A 22,949-nucleotide genomic window follows, 5' to 3' on the forward strand; every position below is an offset into this window, starting at 1 on the left:
AAAAAAAAAAAAAAAAAAAAAAAAAAAAAGAAAATATGTAATAGAAAAAAAAAGGAGGGTCTTCTGAATGTTTTCTCAAATCACCAACACTGCCATAGCTATAGAGATAGATGCTGTTTCTGGAGAAATCCTGAATGCGCTGATGGGAAATACTTAGCTTCAAATAACTACCAGTCCTGGCCAGAACAATCCATTAAGACTTTATTGCATACCATACTATTTCTGACTGTGATACAACAATCTAAACCTGCCTTTAGTAGTCAGGGCTGGAGGTCAGAGAGACCAGAAGAAACCTGGTCACTTGTTGCTTGTAGACTGTTGAAGAATCTAACTCACTTGGGTAGGCATGGAATAACTAGGAATTAATAAAGTTTTTAAATATTTAAAATGATTATGAACATTTTATTTCTTTAAAAATTACAAAAAAAGTCCAGGATCCTGATTTAGTTTCTCAAGAGAGAGAAGAGCCTTTCCAAATAGAGGGAGTTTAAAATGTCTGCAGTACAAACATAAACTCGTTTTTCCCCCCTCTGTCTATGCTCAGTTTTACAGAGTTATGATAGGCCTGTCTTCAGTAGAGGGCAATGATTTCACAGCAGCACAGGTCTGTACTAGCTATGCGTTCAGAGTTTCCAGTATTATCTGTTACAGGCTTGACATAGCCAACATGGTGTGGTTTGGATTCCAGGTACATTATACATTTACAAGAACTCATTCCTCAAGAAGAGGAAGTTGTGGTCCAGTAAGCATGGAAGAGATTTGGTTTAGTGATGTCAAACTTTAGAACAGATGTGAGAGGGCTACGAAACAGTAGCACACCACAAAACCTACAGTTGTTCTCAGGTGACAAAGAAATAGCACCAATCGATGTTAACATCCCATTAAGCCAGCCAACAAACCCGAGAATGCATTGTCTGCAATATGAAGCATTCCTGTGGAGAATTGGCCAGAGTGGAATAAATAAAAGGGGGTAAATCCTTCTATTAATTCAGTTCCCTCAGACCATTGATAGGAACTGTGAAGTCAGTTTCCTGAAAATAGCTAGCATGTTGGCAAGTATTGTACTATAAATGGCCATCCATGCAATGGGATGCCATTATAGTATGTGGTGTTCTTTATGGTGACAGTGAAAAATGAATCCCTGATTTGTAAATACAGGCCAGCACTCCAGAGAGAAGCCCTATGTATTATTCATTTCATATTTTGGCCATGCTAAATTTGTGTATGGGTGTGCCAAAACATACTGATAAGTGTGTCATTAGATTGTAAAAAATGAGAGGAACATATTAATATTTATTTTAAATTTAATATATTTAATTTATACAGTGAGGCACATTATTTATACAGCACATAGTTTGTTTTTTTTTTTAAACGATGTTATCTTTGATATTACTGTATGCAGGAACATGTACAGCATCAGTTTTTCAGGCTTATAGGATATAATAGTACTCTTTCCTCAACTTTTGTTTCAGAATTCTTTGTGGGTACCACAATCCATCAATGTTGAAGTACATTATAAAAAAAAACTGTGTGTAATGTGCATAAAATCTGAACATATTATTCTATATGATCTGAAGTATCCCTGGATTTCTTTTAATTCTGATTTCAGTTTGAATGCTATGTAAATTGTTACACTGAATTGTTTAGCAAATGAATAATGACAAGAATAGAAGAGATTTTGTATGTTCTGTATAGAAATAGTTTTTCTAAATTTTCAATCCATAGGTTAGTTGAATCAGTAGTTTGTGAATACTTAGTGTTAAATGAACATTTGTAAGAAACACTTTAAGTATTAAAGCTATCGAAATGTATAATAAAAATGAACCAGATTAAATGAGGAGATATGCTAGCATGACCCCTTTCCTGCTTAGTGTTTAGTAAATGTGGCAAAATCACAGGCATCTTGGAAGTAGAAACCTTCATTAAGGATACAGCACTTTCTGTGAGGCATTTTCTTGATGAACGATTAATGTGAAAGATCCCAGCTCACCATGGGAGATACTATTCCTAGATTAGTGGTCTTTGGATAGATAAGAAAGCAGGCTAAACAAGACATTGAGAGGTAGCCAGAAGGCAATAGTGCTTCCTGGATTCTGCTTTAATTCCTGTCTCCAGGTTCTTGACTTGAAATCCTGCCGTGCCTTCCTTTGAGTATGGACTGAGGTTTGGAAGTATAATATGAAATAATTCTCTTTTGTACAAGTTGTTCCTTGTTACAGTGTTTCATGTCAGCATAAGGAAATCATAAGATGCTGGGCATGGTGGCACACATCTTTAATCCCAGCACTTGGAAGGCAAAGGCAGGTGGATTTCTGAGTTCAAGGAAACCCTGTCTCAAAAAAAAAAAAAATAAAAAAAAAAAAAAAAAAAAAAAAGAAAAAAAAGAAAAACACAGTTTCCTGCTTGGGAACAGTTTCCTTATCCTCAACATTGTTACTAATAAGATATCATGAGAAAATTGAAAAGGACAAGAAAATTTGAAGGAATTGAAAACTTTCTTCCTGGGGAAGTAGCCCCATAAATTCATAGGGATGGGAAGGATAAGATTAATCCTGAAGGGAAAATGTGAGTTAAATTTTAATATATTCCAAGTTAAGAAGTGATCATGGAGAGAAATAAACCTGCTGACTTCTCAGCAGGATTATTAAGGAATCTCAGGAAGAAAGATATATTAATTCATGTGTCCTGAGCTGTGAATCACTCACATAATAAGACTAGATGAGTTTATCAGGGAATCTATTAAGTGATGAGGGCAGATACCTAAGAGAAGACCAAAGCAAATGCTAACTCCTGGGAGAGATACCTTTGTCAGGAAAAAGTCAAGAGAAATAAAGAGTTAACTGTATTAGTGGCATATGAGAGGAAAACCCATGTTTTTCCACATGCTAAGAAAATCTCGACGAGGGACAGGGAGATGGGTCAGAGGTTAAATGCACTTGTTTCTCTTGAAGATAATCTGGGTTATGTTTCTATTACCCCCATCTGGAGACTTCATTTCCCTGGAGATACAGCAAGTGCTCTTAAGAGCTGAGACATCTCTTCAGCCCCATAAGTGATTGTTATGGTTGTGCTATTTGGTTTGAGGTTGATTGCTTCATCAGAAACCTTGCACGATGCTGCTTAAATCTCCATTATGTTCTAGAAGGGTAACGAACTAACGTGCTGTTACATAGAATTTATTCATGTGGTTAATAATAGATGCTCAAATAACTTTGTTAAGTGTTTCACTGCTGACAATCCTGAAGAGCAAAGGGTGAACGGAAAATGAAGTAGTAAAATTAATGAATCTGTTAGTCTGCCTAGATGAAGGTCATAGGCAATTTCTATCACTATAGAAAAGGAAACATATGTTTAAAATGTGTTAGACAACATGTGTTCCAACTTGTAAGAGAGAAATTTACTCCTGATATATAGGAGTTTTAGATGATGCATCATCTATGCGAGCACACGATTGGGAAATATGAGAACTTAGAACTCCAAAGGTTGTTCTAGGATAATTTTATTTTAAGTTTTATAAAGCAATAGTGTGGAGAAAATAGATTTTCATTTCAGAGAAGTATTATATTTCTGAAGGTATGAGAGATGGAAAATTCATTTCTTGGTAACAAAATTTTAAATAGATTTTAAATTGTATTAGCAGTATTTAGTCCCGAGTGAGAAGAAAATTTAGATAAGTAGGATGTGTATTCCGTAATATTATAGGTTAATGGTGTTTAGACAATCTGGAGTGCCTGAATATATCATTTAATACCCAAACTGCTTTTTTAGACTTAAGGAGGGGACTGATTCATCAAATATGAGCTCCTGGTATAGGTGATAATAATATGGAACCCATAACCCTGTCTAAAGAATGTTATCTGGTGTCCCATGAGAAGCAACTCAGCTGTACTCCAATTTCATGTGTGCAGAGACATTGTTCAAAGGAATTCTCACGACTCTCGTCTCATATGAATACCTTGTCATTACAGTGTAATACCTGCTAGAAATAAAGAAATAAGAAAGGAAGGAAGGAAGGAAGGAAGGAAGGAAGGAAGGAAGGAAGGAAGGAAGGAAGGAAGGAACAAAACAATGAAACGACAATAGCAAGGCGCCAATCTCACTAAGGGATCTTACCACACAGCAAGAGTAGTGTGGATCTACAAATTGACCTAAAGAAATGCTTTGGAGATAGTCCCTTTGATATAAGGTTTCATCCTCAATCATTTGGCTATTTGATTTTCTGGAATAGCCATTCTGGAATTCTCCTACTCCCTCAACTTCCCCGAAGTGATATAGCAAGATGCCCTTACCAGGTGCTGTGTTAAGGCTCTTCAAATGTTCATCCACAACAGCCATTTCCTTACAATATACAATTGTAAAAAAAAAAAAAAATACACTTTCCACCACAACATGTGTCACACAGTGTCAATTCCATTTAATTTGCAAAAGATGTTTGAGTGTATGATGTTTATATTTGTGTATACATGTTTTATGTGTGGGTGAATGTACATGTATGCGTTTGCAAATATGAGAGGATATACATGCAAATGAGGCCTGAGGTGGGTCAGGAGTCATTCCCAATCATTCTTTCACCTTGTTATTGATGTGAGGTCTCTCACTTGCTGCTTATCTATATGCCCATTCTTACAGACCACCTTGGTCTGGATATTACCCATCTTTCTTTACCTTCTGAAGCCTGAATTTTAGGCAGGGCCACCAAAAATATCCAATGTTTGTGTGAATGCTGAGGATAAAATTTTTGCACTTCTATAATCTTCAAGCAAGGATTTCAATTCGCCATGCCAATTTATCACCCTCAAGCTTACTATTTATAATTATAAATGAGTGGGTACCTCTTCCAAGTTTCTAGTGATTAGGACGGTAGCTAAGTGTTTGAGAGAGCATGCAGCTTGCAAAGACATCAGTTGAGTTCCTAGCATTTGTGGTAGGTGGTACACAGCTGCCCGTAAGTAGAGCTCTTCAAGAAGAGATGCCCACTTTGAGATTCCAAGGGCAACCACACTTACATGTGTATGTACCTATACTTATACACACATAAACATGTAATAAAAATTAAGTGACTTTAAAAAAAGTTTCTAGTGAATAAAAAAGCAGGGGTAGTTTATACCTTGGATCCCTGCATTCAGAGACTGAAGTGGGAGGATTAAAAATTCAAGGCCAGCCTGAGATGCATTGACACACCAAATCTTAAAAATAAAACAAAGAAAATTATGTGAGGACAAAAGATGCTTTGATCTCCTGTTTAAATAATTTAAGCTATAGTGTCCTGAATGTTATACTCATAACACCTGGAGAAGAATGTGATTGTAGCTTTAGCTTTCTTAAAGAATGATTCTTCCACAGTTGCTTATAATCTAACCTATTTTGAACAAACTATTTAAAGAAAAGTGTTCAGCAATGATAACACAAGTCTAGATATTTCTAGAATCAGAAAATCATTGTGTTTATTCTAGCATATAATTTGAATTTTTACAACTGAAGGTTTCAAAAAGCTTATTATTAGAATAACTGAAAAGAGCAGCGGAGCTATTATTTCCCCCTGTAAAATAATGCTGTAATTAGTGAATGATCTTGGCAGCTTTATTTCTGTTCTACATAGGCACACAGATTTCACAAAACCAGGTTCACAGATAAAAATTTGTAAGACTTACCAAGTAAGATCCTCCCCCGAAGGGGAGCAGTGACTGGGGATGGAAAGTGTGCAACTCCTCAATGTTCCCCTGGGGAAGAAAATGGGAAATTTTTAATCCACACATTTGAGGTCTATGTGTGGCACATCTAAGTGAGTAAATCACTGAGGAAGACTGGAAGCATTTACAGACCAATGAAATGGATAAATTATTGTTAATAGATCACAGTCAAAATGTGACTCTCTTTTAGTTATTTAATGTATGGTAGTATAGCCCATAATAGTGAAAGATTATTCAAAGTTCTTAAATATTTCTCTATTCTATATTGCCACAGTACACAATAGTTTCTTGAGTGACTATAAAACCACTTTCTTTGCACAAAAGATAATGCCATTTATTAAAATATGCTATGGATTTTATGCATAAGATTTGAAAATCTGTTTTTGATTTTCTGAATTTCAGTGGAATACAAAGATACCAAACTTTTCTCTAATATTTGAGTATCCAGAGTTTTCTCACTGAAATATGAAACATCTGTCTATCAAACTGTGATGATTATATGCTGAATTCTTCCATACTCAAATTACTGCAATATGATTGCAAATTTACTAAATTTAATTTAACAATATAAAATATTGAGATCACAACCATGGTCGAAATGTGTATAAATACTCCTCTCATATACCTAAATAAAAGATATGCAAATTAGTAGCTGAATATTTATGAAATAGTAAAGAAATATCATCTACAATTCATCAGCTCAAAAAGTACTCTGAATTTAATGGCAGAAGTTAAAACTATAGGCCATAGGTAGTCAGACCAATGGTAGCCAAGCAATGACCAGGGAGAACATTTGTATTTGAACACAAAAATACTTTGTCCAGTTTCTACCAATTTCTGAGTATGAAGTTCAGTCTCAACCATGATTGACCACATGTGACCCCCTCACCATGTACACCTAAACCTCTTTAATTTCTTTCATCGTGAAGAATCTCTCTCTGAAATTTTTACTCATTCACTCTCACATGTAGCCTAGTGGGAGCCACCAGACTTCATGGGTCTATCAATCACTAGCTTGTTTATAATTAATATGCATTTCATTTATTTGTCATATGTATACATGAGATCCTTTTTTCCTCTAAAATCTTTTAGTTCAACAATTTTTACCTACATTTTATGTGAGCTCAGCATTCATAGAACTTCTATCTATGCTCAGTTCAGACCCTGCTACATACTAATTTTTAAGCCAGTCTGAGAAATCTAAGATCTTCTCATGGAATATCAAAATATTAAAAATCTAACAAATTGTAATTACTTATATAGGTTATACCTGTGCTAATTGGAATGACACTGAAATTATCATAACTGAAATAAGAAATATCAAAATAATCAATATTTAGGAGTTAATTGTATATCAGCATACTTTATATACACTGTTTAACTTCTTGTTTTCTTTTTAGTAGAAAGTTATTTTTATTATTATATGTGTGTATGTATGCCTGTGTGTGCTTGTGTGTATGTGTATGCGAGTGATAGATAGATAGGTAGATAGATAGATAGATAGATAGATAGATAGATAGATAGATAGATAGATAGACTGTGCCATATATCTACATCTATGTGGATACCTGTACAGTGCAGAAGACCATATCATATCCCTTGTCATTGGAGTTATAGACTATTGTGAGCAGCCTGAAATAACTGGGTTCTGAGAACTAAACTCTGGTCCGTTGTAAGAGCACTAAACTCTCATAACCATTGAGCCATCTTTTTGTCCCCATTCCTGAATATATTAATTTCCAAATTTTTCTGTGAAGTACAAGGTACTTTTGTTTTCTCCTATTTTAAGCTATAAACTTGTCAAAGAGAATTTCACTTACTTGTCTAAGATATACTAGTCAATGACTCAATGGAAATAGGGTTAAAAGGCATGTAGTCTGATTCCAATTCTAGGTGCAATATAATTCCATTCATGTCTAAAAGTTGCACAGTGAAGTAAATGCTAAACTTCAGGAGACCAGAGGAAGGCATGTTTACTAGTTTTCCACTCTTATTCTATTGTGCTTTAGAATGGAGAGCATGGTTGAATCATTATTTTCTTATGAATGTGTATAGAATTTGTAAATCCATGTTCTGCAGGTGAGATTTTATTGCAAATTTTATGCTTTAAATAGATATACCATTGAACTTTGTCAAATAAATTTAATAATATATTAGAAGTTAAAGTTGAGGCTTAGTGTTGCACACCTAAAATATCACCTCTTGGGAGGCTGGGGCAGGGTATGTTTGTGAGTTTGATATCAACTTGAAATTCACAGTTGATTTCCAGGCTAGCCTGGGACATTTGGCAAGCACTTGTTTCAATGAGCGCATGTATGCGTGTGCATATGCGGGAGAGGGAGAGGGAGAGGAAAAGGGAGAGAGGGAGTGGAGGGGGCAGGAGAGGGAGAGAGGAGAGAATACATATTATAATTTACATTCTATATTTTACTTTAATAAATATTTAACATGTCTATTAACTCAAATCTTTGTATTCCCATTTTTGTTTTGAACACCAGAAGCATATGAACACAACAGGATCCTTAATAGTTGAGTTCAGTAAGTCTTGATATTTGTTTTTTCTGTGTTATGCAATTCACATTCCACTAACCCTGCCCTTTACTTTTCAGAAAGGAAGCATGATCTAATGGTAGTCATAGGTAAATCTATTCTAAGATTTTTTTTTTCCCCAGAGATCTGATAACAGTTTTCAGATTATTGGAAAACAAACATGGTTCAGATTTGTAACCATCAACTTTAAGCGACAGGTATCTGAAAGGACCTTTGCTTTTTATTGGATAGCAAAAATGTCCATCAAGCAAGTGAGATACTAAACAGTGTTACATCACTGATTTTAAGGAGATTTTATGTTTTTTTCTGCTCACAGAATCTCTTTCCTGTGTGTTTTTTTCTTTATTTCTTTGTATTTATGTTTGTTTATTTGCTTGTTTGTTTGTTTGGTGTGTGTATGTAATATTCTTCTCACTTACTGACAATTTTTGTTTATTTGTTTATTTTTAACATTAATTGATGCCAAACTGACTGTCATATACACAAAAGCAAGAGTGTGTGTAGAGAAATACTATTTCTCATAACCTCACTATTTTTGTAAGACCTTCTGATCTATTTCTTACAGATTCAGAAACCAATTCTTCATTCTTTTATATACTAGTTATCTGGAAGAAAAATACTAAGAGGATCAAGATTATAAACTAAATTTTATCCCTTGTGGGCTAGTTAATGCTATCTGTCAAAGTCAATGTAGCTAAGAGTCCCCTGAGACGTGAATCTCTGTTGGTGAATGACAAAGATCAGATTGACCTGTGAGAATGTCTCTGGGAAATTGTCTTGATTGCTAACTGAAATGGGTGGGTGTAGCCCACTTAGGGTAGCAGCTTTCCTGATGCAGGTGGCTCTGGCTCAATAAAAAAGCTAGCTAATTATGAGCCTGTGAGCATTGCTTAAATTCCTGCCTGAGTTCTGACTGTAACCTACACATTGAAACGAACCCTTTCCTTCCCTATTTTCCTGTTTGTCAGAGTACTTTTATTTTATTAGATATTTTCTTTATTTACATTTCAAATGCTATCCGGAAAGTTCCCTATACCCTCCTCCTGCCCCTGCTCCCCTCCCCACCGACTCCCACTTCTTGGCCCTGGCATTCCCCNGTACTGGGGCATATATAGTTTGCAAGGCCAAGGGGCCTCTCTTCCCAGTGATGGCCGAGTAGGCCATCTTCTGCTACATATGCAGCTAGAGACACGAGCTCAGGGGGTACTGGTTAGAACAGAAAGAGAGATTTAATCTGTGATTTTACCGTTAGTGTTTCTAGTGTGGTGAATAACCCAACCCTGAAGAATGGTATGACTCTTGCTCCATGTCACTGTTTATAAGGAAGCAATGCCTAAAGTGTTGTTCTTCGGGGGCAGTTGTTGGAGATGTAATGAAATGTGTTTGCAAGAGCAGCACCTGGAAGCGCACAGTGTCTGTTTCCTGTGCCCTCTGCACTCTGTCCATGTCCAAGAAACTCTAGTTAACTCCAATTCCAGCACGAATACCAGGTAATTCTTGTACAGCTCCTGATTGATTGGCGCAGGCCTTCCAACTGAGTAGAGGATGTGCCACCAAGTGTGGTGGAGCTACCTTCCCTTTAACATTGAATGGCAGGATTAGTTTAGGCAATAGTTGGAAAGTCTATCTGTAGTTTTGTTCTTAATTATGACTGGAAACTTATGTATAGAGAATAAAAACTTGGACAAGGAAGTTTATAGTGCATAAGCTACCATTTAAGCCAAGACTGTTGGATCCTAAGACCTGGTTGGTGTTGGTTAAAATAAAGAAGCCACCCTGTCTCCTTTTAAAAAAAAAAAAAAAAAAAAAAAAAAAAAAAAGAGTTTCCTTACTGGTTTGTTCTTCACAGCACAGGAAATCTCTCCTGTTAGTTTAGCCTGCATGTCCAGAGTCTTGATGAACCCTCTCTGTACAAAGGCAGCTAACAATAAGGGATGGAGGAAAGAGAAGATAACATGTGTCTATGGGAGAGTTGAATTAGGGTGGTCTTGTTGATCCATGTTTCCCCACTGACCAAGTTACAGTAGGCTGGAGTCTGCAAGGTGTACTGCGATGCTAGCACTTTTCATTGCTGTAATAACCCTATCCTCTGGGAATGTGAGATTTTTTTTAAGAGAGGGTTTCTCTGTATAGTCCTGGCTGTCCTAAAACTCACTCAGTAGACCAGGCTAGCCTCGAACTCAGAAATACCCATGCCTCTGCCTCCCAAGTGCTGGGATTAAAGGCGTGCGCCACCATTGCCCAGAAGGAATGTGAGATTTTTAATTTTAGTAATGTCTTACAAATAATCATTCTTCTGTAGCCGTTTTGAAAGATTTTTTTCCTTTATTTTATATTGTATGACTGTGAAGCTATACATAGTAGGTTACAGAGGTTATCAATTTTTAGAGTGCATGTTAAAAATCAAAGTAGACCTACTTGAGATGAATCATCCCATAAATATTGTTTTGCCCTAATAAAATATTCAGAAATAAAAAAGTAGTAAAGCAACAGTAACATGAAAGTGATAAAGAAAACAAAATGGAGGAAAACATTGAAAAAAGAGTTGTTTTCTGTTGTAAACAAAACATTGCAGAATAAATTATGTAAAGAGAATGCCAGACGATTGTAAGGAGCACAATTTCAAGAAAAAGTAAAAAGACAAACAGCAGTCCTCCTGAACATCTTTTAGCTTGTAAAATAATCTTATGAACATATATTAAATGTGTATTATCTAATAGAAACTACAATAAAATGTTATGCATCATGGCCTTTGTGAGTGTAAGTTCATGCATTTCATAGTTCACTGGCAGGGCTGCACTCTTATAGTAGTTTCTAATAATCATATTTTATGATCTCACATTTGCTCATCCATCAGAATTGTTTCTTCTGCTCAGGTTTCTCTCTAGAATTTTCTCTTCCCTCTCCTTTGCCCAGTAGCTGGCGAGGTTGAAGCCATATTAGTATCATAAATACTTTCTAACCAGAATCCGGTCACCTCAAGCCTTTCCCAGACTCTATTCCACAAATTGTCAGTTCCAGACTACCTACCAATTCTTTTCTTCCATTATAAATTGCCTAACTCTGACAACTTGACTTCCTTATGAACAATTTCCTAATTTATTGTCCAGAGAAGATTATTTTTTTACTATTACATTTGACCTGTATTCAAGAATTATATGCTATAATGTGTGTTTCAAAGACAGGAGGCATATGTAGTTTAAATCATAACTTGAATTAGCCCTCACTGCATCATCTTTAGGTTACCTCCCACCTGCCCCTGAGAGGAATTGAACACAAATATGACAGTGTATCATGGCTTCTCCCAGTCTCCCAAATACATGTGGTAAAATGTATTTCAAAGAAGGATGTTATTTTCCTAATTCTTTTGCTGAGAACCAGGGCAATTGAAGGTTGACAGTAAGTGTGGATTAGTGACATCTATTTTCTAGGGCCTCCTTGGAAGGTTTTCTCCTTAACATCTTTGACTTTAAAGTAGTAGCTTGTTGACAGCTAAATGGTAACTAGAGTGTTAACTCATTGACATTTTCCCCAGTAAGTTTGGACAAACATTCTAAGGGCCATTAACTCCTGAACTCAGATTTACCACCTATCATAGGACTGTGATAGCCCATCATGAAATGGGAAGAACATTTAGGTGCTATGCAGCCTGAGCAAACATGCACCCTGAGCATGTGTTAGCACTACCAGGATTGTACCAACTGCTCAAAGGCATTGCAAAATGGAAAACTTGTACATTCACTTTACAACCTAGGGATGATTACTTCAACAAACTTTGTCATAGGATTTAAGTAATGTTTACAACAATTTAATCTCTATTGGCAACCCCTTTGCCTGTCTTATGAGAACATATAGAACTGAACTTTAACTTTAGTATCTAAAATACATTTAATGAAAATTTGAAATAAAATTAAATACCTCATCTTAAAATAAACTTCAAGACACAGTGATCAGCTCTGAAATCACAAATCCTACTTATAAAATAAGCACTAAAGGAATTTAACAAGTTGGAATATATGATAAAATGAAATAGAATAAATGCATGAAGGTATCAACTTCATCATTATTATGTAAACCACTATCAGGAAAAACTCAATGTGAGGAAGAAATGAGATGAGCCTTTTTTGTTCAATTGTTAGCTACAAACGAATGCACTAATAACCAGGAAATCCCAAAGTGCTCCACATTGTTGCATGTTGAGAATCATGGACTAGGAATATGTTGAGAATAGATATAATTGCAGATGTAACCTCAATTCAACAGGCAACCCTTCCAATACTAACCACACATTTTATATACAACAGTAGAGCAGGTATTGCTCCAATGACTTACTAATAATTTTTACTATACTCATAGACATTGGCAAATCCCTGCAAACTCATTACCATTAAGTAGAGTATAGTATTCGGTTCCTGCTTACTCATCCTTGTTTGTTCCAAAATAAACTTCAGTGATCGTCTCTATTTACTGACTGTCCAGTATGGAGAGCCAACAGGAAGTGATTCTGATACCAGAGGGTACAAATTTGTTTGGAGATGGAATTTTGGGTCTTTTTAAAATTGAAAATGGTTTTCCCAATAGGTCAATCAACTACCCGTCAGATATCTAAAAAGATTACAAAAATAAGCAGGTGAAATTTTAGAATAATTATTTCAAGTCTTTGGAGAATTACTTTCCAAGAGTGATGGTAAATGGATAAATTTCTTCCATGCCTTCTTATTGTAGACTGTCATCAACTGTGAACATAAGTGATTTTTTTAACCTGTTTCTGCACACAAAAATTATATTTTTTATAAATTAGTCAAAGAGTAAAATGGCTTAAGTATTTTCTTGTAATGCAAGGGAAGTTTCTTTTAATGATAAGAGGCAAAACTGAGAAAAATAATCCTACATGAAAGTATTAAGTGAAAAATGTAATTGATCTTTGAGAGCCCTCAATTTTAAATGTGTTTAATCAAATTGAAATGGCTTCTTCCATCTCAGTTTCAAACAAAGTGCAAAAGGCGCTGTTGGAAAATTAGATCGTCTGTTCCAAAGCTATTACTGCACAACTCCACCTTCCTGCAAACCAAATTTACTATAGCATGGGTGAGACTGATTTTCGTTCACAATTTCTCTTTGTTTGGAAGAATGGATTATTTAATACATTTTCCTTAATGTTGGTAGATACATGCAAACCTTTCTGAAAATTAAAAATATAAAAAATGCATACATATTTCCACAATACATGCATTCTTTTTGGAGAAAAAAATAAATTTAAACAACTCATAGAAACATATTGCATGATTTGGGGAAGAACATAGTGTTTAGAAACAGCTATTACAAATTATGCTTATTTTGTCATACCCTTAAAACAAACTGAGGCTACTTATGGTTATATCTAAAGAGACTGAAACTATATGATAGTATACCATTGAAGAGTTTTCAGTATTAATTTTGAATGTGCTAAAAATAAAATGAATAGAAATGTGAAATTGTTGGAGCTAGAACACCCAGTTGAAAAGACCTAGTCTCTAAATCTTATCTAGAGAAAATAGTTTTCTCAAGAGGTCAATAGGCTTATAGACCTAAATAATAAATAAATAAATAGGCTTACAGACCTAAAATAAGATATCTGCTAAGACAAGCACATTATATTTAGAACAACATTTCAAGTCCTCTATTTACTACAGTCTAAAATTGAAGCATGAAAAAAGTTAGTTCTTAGCTGTATTGCTTGTTAAAAATTTAATGTAACCAAGAATCATAAATTAAATTCCATCAGCAATCTGGGTGTGACTAGTATATTTTTATAGTATTTTTATTTTACTGAAATCATTTTGTTTGCTAGAGGATATGAATGAAATGAATGAACATTATAAATAGAATGTCATCCCCTTGGATAAGGAGAAGTTTTCTTAAACTTTCTGTAACTTAATTTAAATGGTAACCTATTCACAGCTACCCTCTCTGAGGCTCCCAAATATACCGGACAGGCTCATCTGTTCACGGGAAGATCATATCTGCTTTAGAAGCACATCCCCAATGGCAGCCTTTTACGCACCCCCTGGAACATCTTGTGAGCTAAAGTTAAGCCGAGTCTGCAGGATTGTACAAGGACCTCGGAAGCATTGCTGCTTAGAATCAGAGTGACAATGAATAATGGGAAGACACAGGGCAATACCCTCATGGGATCGCTAGAACAGAGGCAGCAAAATGCTCAGACATCCTACTGCTTTTCCCAGAGATTCAAACACCAGCAAATAAGGCCCTGTGGGCACATAAAAGACAAGTGCAAATTTAACCCCCTTTTCACCTGTGCACCTGGCACCTGGTCATTTTACTGGTGTAATTCAAAGCTGGTTCTACTACCAAACAGTTCTGAGGGTTCAGCATCTTCAAGGTTGATTAACCTATTAAATGCCATCTATTCAAGCATCTTAGATTTCCAGATTTGTGAAAGAAAGCTTTTTATTGAACAGCAGAGAGAGAAGCAGATTGGTCTAGACCATTTCCTGGCAACACAGGATGCCCCCCTGCTCTCAATCAGGGAATATACACACACACACACACACACACACACACACACACACACACACACACACACACANATATATATATATATATATATATATATGTATGTATGTATATATATGTCAGAAATATTAGCAGGACCACTAGTATGTAAATACTCATGAAGGAACTTAATGGAGAAGATGAGAAGATGCTATTTGTGAACAATCAAATAGAGAAAATAGAGATTCCCAGATGAGAGAAAATGGAACATTGGGAAGCCTAAGCGTGTGTCTCACACAGATGCTGAATGTGCACAACCCTCTCTGTAGGTGTGCTAAACTCAGAAACTGGGCAAGAGCAAGCTATCTCCATGCATACAACCTTACACAAGATAATTTGATGCTATATTCTTATCCTGAATTGTAAAAGTTCAGTGACATGTTATAGCAAACATAAATTAAGTTTTTAAGAGGTCATTGCTTTACTTAATATGGACATTATTCAAGATTGTTTTGGACCCCCACTTGATATCTTTCCACTCAAAAAAAAAATAGGTAAATGGGAGTTTGGGAGGAACTGGGAAAGGGAAAATAGTGTGCTGGAGATATATTTTATAAAAGCAATGAATAAAGAATCAGTGAACTAGAAAGAGAGAAACAAAGGATTTACAGAGGGTTTGGAGGGAGGAAAGGGAAAAGAGAAACAGTGAAATTACACATAGTCTCTCAAATACCAAATGAAAAACATAACTCCCTCTACATTAACGACAGGACTATTGCAATGTGAGCAAAAATGATTGTATTAAAATATACTTCATAAGCAGATATTAGCCCTTAGATACCCAAGATACATTATGCAAAACACAAGAAAACCAAGAAGGATGACCATCGTGTGGATACTTCATTCCTCCTTAGAGTAAGGAACAAAATACTCATGAAAGGATACAGGTACAGAGACAAAATTTAGAGCTAAGATGAAAGGATGGACTATCCAGAGACTACCCCATCCGGGAATCCACCCCGTCATCAGCCACCAAACCTAGATACTAATGCACATGCCAGCTAGATTCTGCTGAAGGGACCCTGATATAGGGGTCTCTTGTGAGACTATCCCAGAGCCTGGTTAACACCGAAGTGGATGCTCACAGCCAGCTATTGGATGGAACACAGGGTCCCCAATGGAGGAGCTAGAGAAAGTACCCAAGGAGCTGAAGGGGGCTGCTACCCTGTAGGTGGAAGAACAATATGAACTAACCAGTACCCCCTGAGCTTGTGTCTCTAGCTGCGTATGTAGCAAAAGATGGCCTAATTGGCCATCACTGGGAAGAGAAGCCCCTTGGTCTTGTAAACTTTATATGACCCAGCACAAGGGAAGGCCTGGGCCAAGTAGTGGGAGTGGGTGGGTAGGGGAGCAGGTGTGGGGGTGGGGTATAGGGAACTTTCGGTATAGCATTTGAAATGTAAATAAAGAAAATAATAATAAAAAAAAATATACTTCAAACTTCAAAACAAAACTTCTGGGATCTTGCCCAGCCTGGAATGCGCTTGGAGTGGGACACAATGTTGAAATTTGCTTTAAAGACTAATGGTAGATGGCCTTCTATCTCTCTCACTATACTGAACGCTTGCTGATAACATTTAAAACATTCTAAAAATGGTCTTACTTATTCTATGGTTAAAAAACACTAGCTCCTTTTCTCTTTAAGTTTGTGCTTCATTAAATATTATAAATCTCTGTGCTTTACTTAACTTTTTATCCTTAAATAAGTGCTAGGGAAATTTAACTCTTTCCTACTGTTCTGTGCTTCATTAAGCACTAAAGTCTTAACTCTTTATTACTGTGCTTAAGTAAATATTAGTATCTGGCAATTAATGCATAACTGTTTAGCAGCAGGGAGCTAAGTGAAATGAGTTAAAACTGGTGTTCCTTTTCTTTTTTGGTGAATAAGCCAGAAGCCGCTCTGGACAAGCTGCTTGACTCTTCATGAACCAGAGAGGAAGGAAATGAAAAGAATTAAGATTCCGTATATAAGCAAATATACACAGACATATATACACATTGAAATATTCATACAAACACACTCTGGCCCAGCCCAGCCATCTGTCGCAATCAATTTGACAACTATTCATGCATGGTTATATGCATATACACATACACATATACATATTCTCTACACATAAACATGTAGAGAAACAGACATATGAATTTGAATGGATGGATGGGTGGATGGATGGATGGGGCAAAGCTTCCCAAGTCAACCATTCAACAAAAACTATATTTCTTTTTTCTGGTCTTTTATACATTTTTAGACAAAAGGTTCAGCTGAGTACAATTCCATGTACACACGTACTAATATTTTTGCTTTTCATTCATGTGTTGGTGTACACCTACCTGATTCCAGTTCCATACCTAGAAGAACAGATATGTTGATCCTAGTTCTCGGATGGACTTAGGTTCAAGGCTACTTCACACAACCAGCACCTTCCAAGTAAAATCAGTATGAGGGACCCACACAAAATGATTCCTGTTTTCAAAGTGTTCCCACATAACTGAAAGTAATTTTCTAAGACATAAGGTTTGCGATTCATAATGTCCTATGTTATGACACAAGAAAAATGTGATGATGCGATTTATTTGGATGGCCACAAATCATAAGGAGACCAGATAAGATGCAATGAGTGCCTTTGGGGGGAATCTTAAGTAAGATTGGAGACACCACTGAAGAACCATCTTTCTTCATTCTGGTCTGATCCACATGCATGTATTGGCAATAAATAGCTGCATTTTGATCACAAGAAAGGGCAGTGGTGATTTCCATTATATTTTCTATTTTCATTACTTGTTATATTTTATAATTTGTGAAACAGAACCAAAGTATCAGATCCTTTTCTTTTTTTTTTTCTTCACAAACACTTATGTCTCTTCAGAGAACACTTAAGATGATAATGAGGAAGTTAGTCCCAGAAATGAAGGGAAAGTTAGTAGAAGGATATCTTTTGACCATTAAGACAGCCCTAACATAGCAGAATTTTGTGTGTTAGAACAAAAAAAGTATATCTAAGAAAGTTTTCATAAGAAGATAAGTAATGTTTGAGTAATAAGGAGGATATATAAACAATGAAATAATGAAAATTAGAATATATAAATCATATTATGAAAATTTCCTCAAACTAAATAAAGAAATTACAGCTTAAATTGTTTATATTGACTCTAGAGCCTAAGTGAGGATACTTTAATCCCACTTGGGAGGGAGAAGAAAGCAATGACATGGGGCAGAGGGAGGGACTTGGGTAGGAGAGGGGACAGGGAGGGGAAAAGAGGAACATGATCAGATATTGGGGGAGGGAGACAGTACTGAAGCCCTGATTGGCAGCAGAAAGAATGGAAACAGGCAACTTCCAGAGGTAGGAGGTGGGGGACCCTATACAATGTAGAAGAGACCTTGAGGGACCTTGGATGAAATGCCCTACACTGGGAAAAGGGAACTTATAGAATCCACCACCAGTAGAAAGACATGGCATCAAGTGGAGGGATGGTATTGCCATTGCACAGTTAAAAACTCTGACAAAGACTGTTCCTGTCTAAAAGAACTGCAGGGACAAAAATGGAGAAGAGCCTGAGGGAAAGGAAGTCCAATGACAGGTCCAAAACTGGGATCCATCATAATGGGAGGCACCAAAGCCTGGCACTATTACTGATGCTATTGTGTGGTTACAAACAGGAGCCTAGCATGGCTGCCCTCTGAGAGACTAAACAAGCAGCTGAAAAAGTCAGATGCAGATACTTACACCCAACCAATGGACAGAAGCTGTTAACCCCTGTGGTTGAATTAGGGAAAAGCTGGAAGAAAATGAGGAGGAGGGCGACCCCATAGGAAGACCAGCACTCTCAACTATCCTGTACCCCCCAAGAGCTCTTAGACACTGAGGCACCAACCAGACAGCATATACTAGCTGTATATGAGGCTCTTATATATAGTAGAGGACTGGCTGTGAGAGAAGATGCACCTAATTCTAGAAAGACGTGAGTCCCAGGGAGTGGGGAGGTTTGGTGGGTGGGGGTAGGAATATCCTGTTAGAGACAGATATAGAGGTATGGGATGAGGAACAGTAAGAGGGTAGACAGGGAAAATGACTGGACTGAAAAAAATTGAATAATAATTTAAAAAATAAACAGTTGTGCTCACTAAAAAGAAAGAAGAACAGGACATCTAACATTTAAATATCAGAGGATAGTCATAAAGTGAATTTATATACATAATCTTAGATTAGTCAGCTGGCATCCAAGAAATATAGTCATTGTATTACCTCAGCTTCTCTGTGTGCTAACAGAGAAAGTAAGTGCTTGCTGGGGATTAGAATCAGTGTAACCTTAAAAGCAACAATACAGATGCACAGAATGTCCATCTCTAGATATACTTCATTTCTCTGCTGAAGCATTTTTTTCACTAATAATTTTTTAAAATGACTTCTTAGAAGCTTAGAAAATGGGCAAATAAAATTGATAAGTGGCTTAGTTAATTACTATTAAATTTATTAATGGTATGAGATTATCATAATTACCACTTAGATAAGTGACTTTTTAAATGTAATTTAGACAACTCAGAACATATCTAACAGTTGCTGCAAATCATTGGCCACTAGTCTGTGCTGTTGTTCAAGAAATATTTATGTACTGTAAATTATTTCTAAAAGACACTTCATTTATTTGGTTAAGAATTACAAGTGCATTATATATTTTGTTTATGTTTCCTTTTATGAGGTTTGTTAAGTGAGATTGAGGAAATGTGACTCTGCCAGTTGTACCTTTTTCTAAGCACAAGAAATCAGCATTTCAATACTATTGAATAGATCTTTCCCACAATACCACAATATGATATTTTGTTACAAAATTACCTAAATTGTGTATGTTATACAAAAGTATTTAGTAGCTAGATAGTTTGCTAATCCTTAGATAACAAGTTTACCCTTGGTACTAATAAGTTGGATGCTAAAGCACATATTATGATGTTTATACTTTTATTTAATGTAATAGATTCTCAGTTTTTTCATTAGAAGGTTTTTTTTTTAAGTTTTCTGGTTATAATGCAGTTATATTTTAATTTTAGACTTCTTTTTGTTATTTTTTAGTCTCTCTATCTAGCTCAGGCTGACCTTAAAAATCACTTTTTTCACCAAACTTTTATTCCTTCTGTTTCCAGTTCCTCCCCAGTCCTGGACATGTAGGCACAGGTCGCATGTCTGCTTGCAATTTAAATTATTACGGTAGTCAAGTTTGTTAGACTTCAGCAAGGAACATAAGAAAATGCTGTTACAGCTACAGCATCAAAAAACATTTTAGAATTTGGAAAATACGCAGTTTCTGATTATTTTATAAATAATTTTATTAATTTCATGAATCTGAAGATTAAAATGGATAAGAAAAAGGTAAGCATGAAGCAGAAATTCCTCAGAATGATTTTTGTTTTTTTTTTCTGAGAAATATGTTTAATAGTGTGCCTCATATTTATTTGCAATTGTGTAAGAGAAAAATAAATGTAATCAAATATGCACAATTTATCAGAAATGATATTGTGGTGATTGCATTCAGGGAGCAACACACACTCCCTGCTCAATTAGGAAGACCATCAAAAGATGATGTTATTCTGGGTAATGCTTATGGTGAAGGCAAGTTAAGTCTTCTTTATTTTAAATGGATATCCTAGAAAACATGTAAATCTTAAGCTCCCACTACGCTTATCATATGGCCTTTTCTTTTAACACATCCCAGCAATAACTGTAGATATCTAAACTAGAATATAGAAAGATAACAAAATTTATAATTAAATTTAATTGCCATGGGATACTATTGTTCCTAGATATGTTACTACTCAAATACTCTTTGCTCTGCTTATTAAAAAACTGTTCCTTATGAACTAGCGCAAATAAAGTCTCAGTATTTGTTGACTCTAATCTAAAAATTAAGGGTGGATATCTAAGGAAGCAATTACAGTGTCTGGAGATAATAACAAAATGGAGGGACACCCCTGTGTAAGTCACTGTGCCATAAGTACAGAGGATTACATTGGGAAACTTAGTTACATTCCCACATCATTAACCTGTTTATTTGATTCTGAGAACCAGATAAAACATGAGTGCCCACAGGCAGTTCTGTTCACTGTACTTAACCACAGCCTACCACCTTCAAAGATTCCTCCGGAGCTCATAATTATTAAAAGCAAGGTCAAATAGAATAAGACAGTTGCAAAGCCTAGCATAGAAATGTTATCTCTTTACAACCACCCCATGGCATGCCTTCTAAGAACTGCCAACCTATCTTCATTTCTGATGGTTTCCATCACAGCCAGGTAGAGTTCCCAGTTTCCAAGTGAAGCATTAGCTGCCTGCAAGCTGTGTATTATCTCTGCACTTAAATCTCACCTTCTATTCTTTGCTACAAAGAACATAAAAGCTTTCCTGTGAAGGAGACCATTGACACATTTTTTTCTACTGTATTTTCTACTAAGTTGCTGTGTTCTGGCTTTTGACCTTTGTTTTACGTTCCTTTTAGCCTCAGCCCTCGTGTTCTTTGAGCTATTTATTTTGAATTTCTGATCTTTCTTCTTATGCTCTTACACTCTTCATGCTCCTAGCCAAAAAGAACTCTTGATTCTCCAGTCTTTTACAGGTCGAGTCAGTGTTCTGCTCCTTGCTAGTTTGCAACATTGGATATACAGATTTTGGGCTATCTTCTCATGCCACCTTGACCTGTGGGTCCAGTCTTGTCTTTAGGCAAGATGCACTTAGTCCAGCTTTATTCTTGTTTGTCTCTTCATTGATTCTGGTTTGTTTCCATTTAAATTTCATAGGTCAAATCTGATATTGCTTGGTTCCCAACTAATATGCATCAGCTTTACTAATCCTCACCATTAAATAGCACCGAAAGCATATGGAGATTTTTCCATAGGAGGGCAGGAATTAGACCATTAAATTTAAAGTGAGAAGAAAGGAGTTTCTGAAAATCTTCAGTTCATATATGCAGCCCTCTTATACCTCAGATCTTTGTCCTTAGGGGCAAAAGAGCTTACTTTAATTGTCACATCTCCTGCAAGTAAGTTCTGTTTCCAAGAGTTTCTTTCATTTAAAGGCCAACAGATTACATTAAAGGAAACCTCTTTAACCTGATTTTTTATGGGAATCAATATAAGTAAAGAACAACAAAAGAACCAGCAATTTGACTGAGAGATGATCAGCTAAGATACTTTTGAGTGATCACAGCGAAGATCTTCCATGAGTTTAAAGGGCAGCTGTGAGCTCTGACCCTGAACAGCATAGGCAAGAACAAGTCTGAGAACAAGTTTGAAGAGCATATAAAAGTAGCATGGTAGACATATGAAAAGTAAAGAAAGCGGTGATGTCATCGGGAAGCACAGAACCACATCACACTACTCCCCCAGGTGTGTGGGGAGCACCATGGAACAGAGGCCTGGGAGGCCTCTTTGCAATCACCTAGTATGGCCTCCTCCTTTTTCCTGGGTTTTAAGAATACATCATGTTTTTCCTGCCTCCTGTACACCATACTTAGAAAGTTTGGCTCTGCATGTTCAACACTTTCAGAAATAGTTGCTGCCTGAGAACAGTCTGAACTGGATTAAAAGAAGACTGCTTCCCTGGGGGAAGAAGAATGACAAAAGCAAAGTTGCTGCCCTACATGGGAGCTCAGCACATGCTTTGCATCTGCTCTGCTTTCCACATATAGTTGGGCTCTTCCCTTTTGTAATATGCCAGATGACGTAATGCTGCAGAAAACTTCAGGGTCAATGCTAACATTTTTATAAGAAAAACATTTTAAAGTGAAGAACTAGCAACTTTAAAGTGTTCAAGGGCCACTGGGTGTTTTCACAGTAAGTCTGTAGCTCTAGAGAGATCCCCAAGATACTATTAATAAGGTGGGGAGGACCTACATCATGTAGGGTAGATTTTATATAAAATCTCTTTATCCCTCCCCCTCTATCTCTCCTCGTGTGTGTGTGTGTGTGTGTGTGTGTGTGTGTGTGTGTGTATGTGTGTGTGTGAATATGTCTAGTATTGCTACTTGTAAACACTCTAGCAACAACTTCATACTTTAGGGCGGGGGCTTTTACAGCAAGCCTGTGTATTTACTTAAAGCAGCACAATGTTTACACTTAACGGATCCCTCTGGAGTGAAGCAGTTAGTCACGCTTCATCTGCTTGT

The 22,949-nt window shown here is 36.2% G+C and overlaps 1 protein-coding gene across 46 annotated transcripts in view; it reads right to left on the bottom strand.

Annotated features, from left to right (window-relative positions):
* The window catches only part of Ptprd (protein tyrosine phosphatase receptor type D), a 2,152,432-nt gene that overhangs the window by 1,611,190 nt on the left and 518,293 nt on the right, over positions 1-22,949 (bottom strand). For all 46 annotated transcript variants that reach the window (XM_029539561.1, XM_029539552.1, XM_029539551.1 and 43 more), the window contains one exon: positions 5,652-5,720. The gene's annotated coding sequence lies outside the window, so the exon portion shown is untranslated. The remainder of the gene's footprint in view (positions 1-5,651; positions 5,721-22,949) is intronic.

This window comes from Mus pahari, chromosome 6 (genome assembly GCF_900095145.1).
Source record: "Mus pahari chromosome 6, PAHARI_EIJ_v1.1, whole genome shotgun sequence".
Classification (NCBI taxonomy): Eukaryota; Metazoa; Chordata; class Mammalia; order Rodentia; family Muridae; genus Mus; species Mus pahari.